This window comes from Ochotona curzoniae, unplaced genomic scaffold (genome assembly GCF_017591425.1).
Source record: "Ochotona curzoniae isolate NIBS_2020 unplaced genomic scaffold, NIBS_Ocur_1.0 contig_3432, whole genome shotgun sequence".
NCBI lineage: Eukaryota > Metazoa > Chordata > Mammalia > Lagomorpha > Ochotonidae > Ochotona > Ochotona curzoniae.
In genome coordinates this window covers 22463498-22469567 of record NW_024465859.1, presented here as the reverse complement: position 1 = coordinate 22469567, position 6070 = coordinate 22463498, and positions in this window count along the sequence as shown.

Here is a 6070-nt window from a genome sequence, read left to right as displayed (position 1 = left end):
CAGAGAGGAGGAGAGACAGAGAGGATCTTCCCTCCGATGATTCACTACCCAAATGACCACAACGTCCCGTGCTGCGCTGATATGGGATCCTGGCATGTTCAGGGCGAGAACTTTAGCCACTAGGCCACGCCACCGGGCCCTGAAAACAAATCTAAAATGTACCCATCAATATACCCATCTATAATTTCCCAACGGTGACATCATACGTAACCACAAGGCAATGATCAAGATGAGGAAGTTGACACAACAGTTATCTGATCCTTGAGCCCTATTCAAGCGTTTGCCAGGAGTCCCAGGAAGATGTCCTGTTCCGGTCCAGGATTCAGCCCAAATTCACAGGTTGGGTCAGGAGTCAATGTTGCTCTTGCCATCTACTTTCAACCCATTAGCAAGTTTTTGTCACTCTGTCTGCAACATACTTCTATAGTCCATGCATTTCTCACACTTTCAAGGCTGCCACCCTAGTGTTAGCCACTTTCAGCTTGCCCTGGATGAATGCAACAATCTCCCGGTGTTCAAGGCAAGGACTTTTAACCACTACGCTTTCAAGCTGGGCCCTCTTTTTTTATTTTTATCTTTACCTAGGTAGAATTGACAGAGAGCTGGATGTATCTGAAGTGTACTATACGATGAGTTTTGACATCTTTTTTGTATACATGACCACATGGCTGTGAAGCCATAATCACAGTTAAAACAGCAGCAGGTTCACTTCCTTGGGCCAGGCACGGTGGCCTAGCGGCTAAAGTCCTCACCTTGAATGTGCCAGGATCCCATATGAGTGCCAGTTCTAATCTTGGCAGCTCCTCTTCCCATCCAGCTCCCTGCTTGTGGCCTGGGAAAGCAGTCAAGGACAGCCCAAAGCCTTGGGTTTCTGCACCTGTGTGGGAGACCTGGAGGAGGTTCCTGACTCCTGGCTTCAGATCGGCAAGGCACCAGCCGTTGCAATCATTTGGGGAGTGAGTCATCGGATGGAAGATCTTCCTCTCTGTCTCTTCTCATCTCTGTATATCTGACTTTCCAATAAAAAAATAAATCTTTTTTTTTTAAAGATTTATTTTTATTTTTTATTTCCAGGGAGCTGGAAGGGAAGCGGGGCTGCTGGGATAGAACCGGCGCCCATATGGGATCCCGGGCGTGCAAGGCGAGGACCTTTAACCACTTGCGCCACCGCGCCAGGCCCCCCCAAAAAAATAAATCTTAAACAACAACAACAGCAGTTTCACTTCCTAAATGTTTTCAACAGCCAGGACTTGGCCACCTTGAAGCCAAGAGACTGGAACGCATGCGTAGTTCCCCCTTCAGTGTCTGAGCTTGGAGTACTTGAACCTGCTGCTTTCATTGTGTGCTAAGATTTATTGAAGCCCTCGACCCAGCATAGTAGCCTAGTGGCTAAAGTCCTTGCCTTCTATGCGCCAGGATCACATATGGATGCTGGTTCATGTCCTGGCTGTTTCACTTCCCTTCCAGCTTCCTGCTTGTGACCTGGGAAAGCAGTGGTCTTGGGACCCTGCACCCGCATGGGAGACCTGGAATAAATTCCCGGCTCCTGGCTTCAGATCGGCTCAGCTCGAGGATCATTGTGGTCACTTGGGGAGTGAACCAGTGGATGGAAGATCTCTCTGTCTCTCTTCTATCTGCCTTTCCAATAAAAATAAATAAACCTTGAAAAAAAAAACAAACAGCTAAGGGAAAAAGGGGTCTTTCATCAGCACACGCCCTGCACCAGCCAGAAGGTGCAGAGGACATCGGGGAAGGGCCAGAAGGGTCTCTGGCGGGCTGCCTTACGCAGCTGAAACCCAGATCACGCAGTGCAACTCAGGAGGGCCTCCCACCAACTCTGTGGTCTTTTCCATAGCATTTGCCCTAGGCAAATTCCTGACCTTGGAGATACTCTCCCTATAGGCGGCAAGCATTTCCACCGCAGTGTCACTGTTGGTTTCTTGGCTCCTGTTCCCCCAGCGCCCTAACCCAGAAACAGCCTCCCCCACGGAGGCTCACCCCTCTCCCTAACTCAGACCAGTTTTTCCATTGAATGCTTTACTCAGCTGGCTCTCAGGAATGCAGGGGCAATGACTGGGGGCCAGGAGAGAAACCAGAGAGGAGAGGCAGTTTTTGAGGGGAGGGGAGCGAGTCCTGCTTACTGCCTCCATCCACAGGGTTGCAGGGTGATCTCTTACATGAATTAATTAATTAGAGAAGCAGAGAAGAAGTTGGAAAGACAGAGTCAGAGAGAGAGAAAGAACATGGGCTTTCGTTCATTGGATCATTATCCCAAAACCCCACTAAAGGGGGGCTGTGGTGTGATGGTTAATCCTCCACCTGTGGTGCTGGCATCAGATGTGGGCAGAAGTTCAAATCCCAGCTGCTCCACTTCTGATCCAGCTCCCTGCTTATGTGGACTGGGAAAGCAGCAGAAGTATGGCTAAACTCCTTGGGCGACTATACCCCTGTGGGAGACCAGGAAGAAGCACTTGGCTCCCAGTTTCAGGCCAGTCTAACGCTGGCCTTTGTGGCCCTTTGGGGGAGTGCACCCATGGATGGAAGATTTGTTTTTGTCTCTCTTTCAAGTACAATAATAAATAAATAATAATAATAATAAAAAGACCCACAATAGCAAGGGCTGGGCTGAAGCAGGATGCTAGAAGCTTAAGCCTGGCCACCTACAAGTGTGGCAAGAACCCAGTCAGTTAAGCTATCAGCACTGAGCAGAGTCCACACTTCAGGAAGCTGAAGTCAGAAGCTGGAGGGGGTAGCTCAGGTTGATGTTATCTTTAAGAAGGGTAGCTCCAGCCTCCAGCGCGGTTAACTCCTTTACGTATTTTCCACTGCCTAGAAGACAAAGTCCAACTTCCTGGGCCTTCCTTGCAAATCTTTCCCATTCAATCCCAATTTGTCTTTCTGGCATCATCTTCTGTGTGTCTCCAGTGCATCATGAATTGAGTATTTGAGATATCCTAGACCCACACAGTCTCTGCATCTTCCTCTTTAGCCACAAATGATGGCTGTTTTTAAAATTGATTTAAAAAGCTTAACATGAGATGAAAAATGCACTTCTTGTCACACTTGGGCTCATGGCCACATGTGGCTATTGGCTACTTTAGTGGACAGTCCATTGTGGAACATTTCCATCACTGTAGACATTCCCCAGGCTGACCCAATGACCCTTATACCTTTCTGTCTCAATTCTTTCTTTTGATTGACACCCCTCACACTTGGCTTCATTCTTGTCGAGTTTTCTAACATTATAAACATCTTCCTTAGGAATTCTACACCTACACCTAGGGACAACTGCCCAGTCTGTTGGGCATGGACCCTTACTGAAGGCTTTAGTAGTGTGTGGTATGTTTTGCTTTCCTCCTGACTCAGTGATGGCTGAAGTCTTTGGATACACGTAACCCATCTCTCTATCTTGTTGTTGATCGAGGGGTAATTGCAGCAGGAATCAGCCATTCCTGGGAAGGATGTTTGTTTCTGATGGCTTCCTCTTGGCAGATAATCCCAGAGGAAGACATACTGCATCTCTGGCTGCACCTGCAAGCAAGCTTGTCAAGGGGGAGGTACCCAAAAGAAGACTCAGCAGGAGGTCACCGAGTCACCCGCTGAATGCCTGCAGGGCTTGGCACACCTTGACAGCCCCACCTAGATGCCTCTCCACGCATGACTAATCCCGGCTCATCAAGACCGACCAAGTGTCTTGCGCTGGACAAGGGAGAGGTCTCCCGTGCCTCTCCTTCCCCACCATACTTCCTTTTCTTATGGGCTTCAACTGTTGTCCACCTGGGGCTGTGCCTGCTCATCCTTGTACCCCCAACACTGGGCATCGGAAGACTTAGCAGGAGAGTGAAAACTCAGATGTTTTCTTGGCTGGAGGAAGGAATGAATAGATAAACAACGTGAAGACACAGAGGTTAGGACATTCCAGAAACTCCAGGTGAGTCTCTGGTATTTGCCTGGTGCCCTGAGCAAAGCTGCCTTCCTAGGTTTCGGTTTTTATCCAGCCCTGGGGTTCCTTGGAGTGCCCTTTGTAGAGCTGTGGTTCAGACAGAGTAGTAGGGGCCCTAGACCCAGAGGATGGTACTGAACCCGGGGGGCAGCACCAGCTGGCTGTCAGCTCTCCAAGGCCACCGCTGTTCTCCTTGCATCTTGGAAGCAGCCCCCACTATAGGCCTTTTATTGCATTTTGGTTTCTTTATTGTTTTTTCCTCCCAATAGATTCTTAGTGGCAATTAAGATCAGCTGCCAATTTCTGCGTTCTGTTTCCAGATTTGAACCCCAGGGAAGCCAGATGTTTTCCGCTCCAGGGGCCCTTTTTGTGCTCTGACGAACATCCCTGTTTGCAGAGTCTCTCTTTTGGGTCTGGTTTCCTCAGATCCCAGGGTCTGGCTGCCAACTTGATTTTTTAATGAGGTTTTAACAGGCGGCTCCTGTAATTAATTTCATTCCTGTGTTTTCACACTTTGTCTAGTTGCCTAGAGAGGCCCGCAGGCACTAGGTGGGATGTTAACTGATTTTAAATAATACAAATCACTGTGGCCATCATTAAGATGTTTCCCCCAGCAAGGCTCCTTCCCAGTTACTTAACAATTATTAATTAGCTGGGGCACATGGCCCAGCGCAAGGTCGGCCAGGTTATCTGTCATGTTTCAAGAAGTAGAGAAAGAGAGAGGGAGGGAGAGAGAGAGAGAGAGAGAGAGAGCGAGAGAGAGAGCAAGCTTTGTCCAAGCCCCAAGATTGAGTGGGTGTTGAAACCTGTTTCCAAGCCACATCCTCGGGTTTCACAGCCACTGCTGGGTATGACTTGGGGCCAGAGGGCCCAGGTTGCACCACAAACACCTTGAGGAGGCAAGTTCTTCGATAAGTCCGCAGCAAACCCCAGTATAACTCCCACTCCCCGAAAGAATGCCTCATTCCTTCTCTTCAAAGCCCCCTCCCGCGTGGCAAGCCGATTTATCGGCTTCAAGGGCGTATCATGGATATCTCCTGGTTCTAGAATCACCATGTAGCGAGTTTTGCAGCTAGCGTTAAAAAAAAAAAAAAAAATCCCGCGCACCCGCACTCAGTCTTTTGGGAACATGTGGGTGGCGGGGAGAGGGAGGTGAGGAGAGGGAGGTGGGGAGGAGGTGAGCGTGCAGGACAAGGAGCAACGACACCCCCCACCCGCGCCGCCTTGCCAGGATGCAGCGCCGGTTTCCTTGGGGTGCGCTCCTCCTCGTAACGAGGGGTGTGGGTAGGGAGAGGGCGGTCAAAACTCCGGAGCGAATTTGTGCCGCCCGGACCTTCGGAGTGCTTCGTGGCGTCCCACCCGCCTGGCCGTGCAAGGCACAGGGCCGCTGGGTCACCGGGCTCAGGAGGGAGCGGGAGGGGCGGGGTGGCCGAGCAGGTGGCGATTAGGTCAGCCTCGGAACATTCTTGGACCGCTCCAGTGGATATAAATAACAGGCAGGCTCCGAAAAGTCCCTGGGAGGGGGGGAGAGGAGGAGGGAGAAAGGGATTTATTTAGGGTGGGGTGACATCGCGGCGACCTGGAAACATTGGCCAGGTTGAAAAAGGGGGTGGAGGAGAGAGTGGATTTCAGAATGAATCGTGGTACAAATTCTGGGACTATGGATTCCGAGGGGGGAGGAGCTGCCGCCTTTTTGTCCCACCCCCACCTCGCGTTGGTCTGAAAGCGCCCCAAGGTAAGTTGCGCTCGGCAAAGGCTCGGGTTTGGCACTGCAGTCCAGCCCTCGAACATTACCTTTGGCCAAGCTGCGCCTCAGTTGCTGCATCTGTCTAATGGGAACCCTAAGGCTTACAAGGCAAAAGGGTGTGCGCCCCGCCTAAACTAATTTATGAGAAAGCAAAGAACTCCACCTAGTATCGCAAGCGTCACCTCCAAGGCCCGATTCTCTTTCGCGCCCACCAGACTCTCTTAAAATCGGGGAGGCGCAAAGCCGAAATCTGACTCCCTGCAGCCTGTCGGCGCCACCCCGGGACTCTGGTGGTTGGAGTGGATCCCCAAGGCCCCGTGCTCCGGGAACCGCAGGTAGCCGCGATGCCGGCCGCCCTCCCCTCTCGGCCCCGCGGCGGG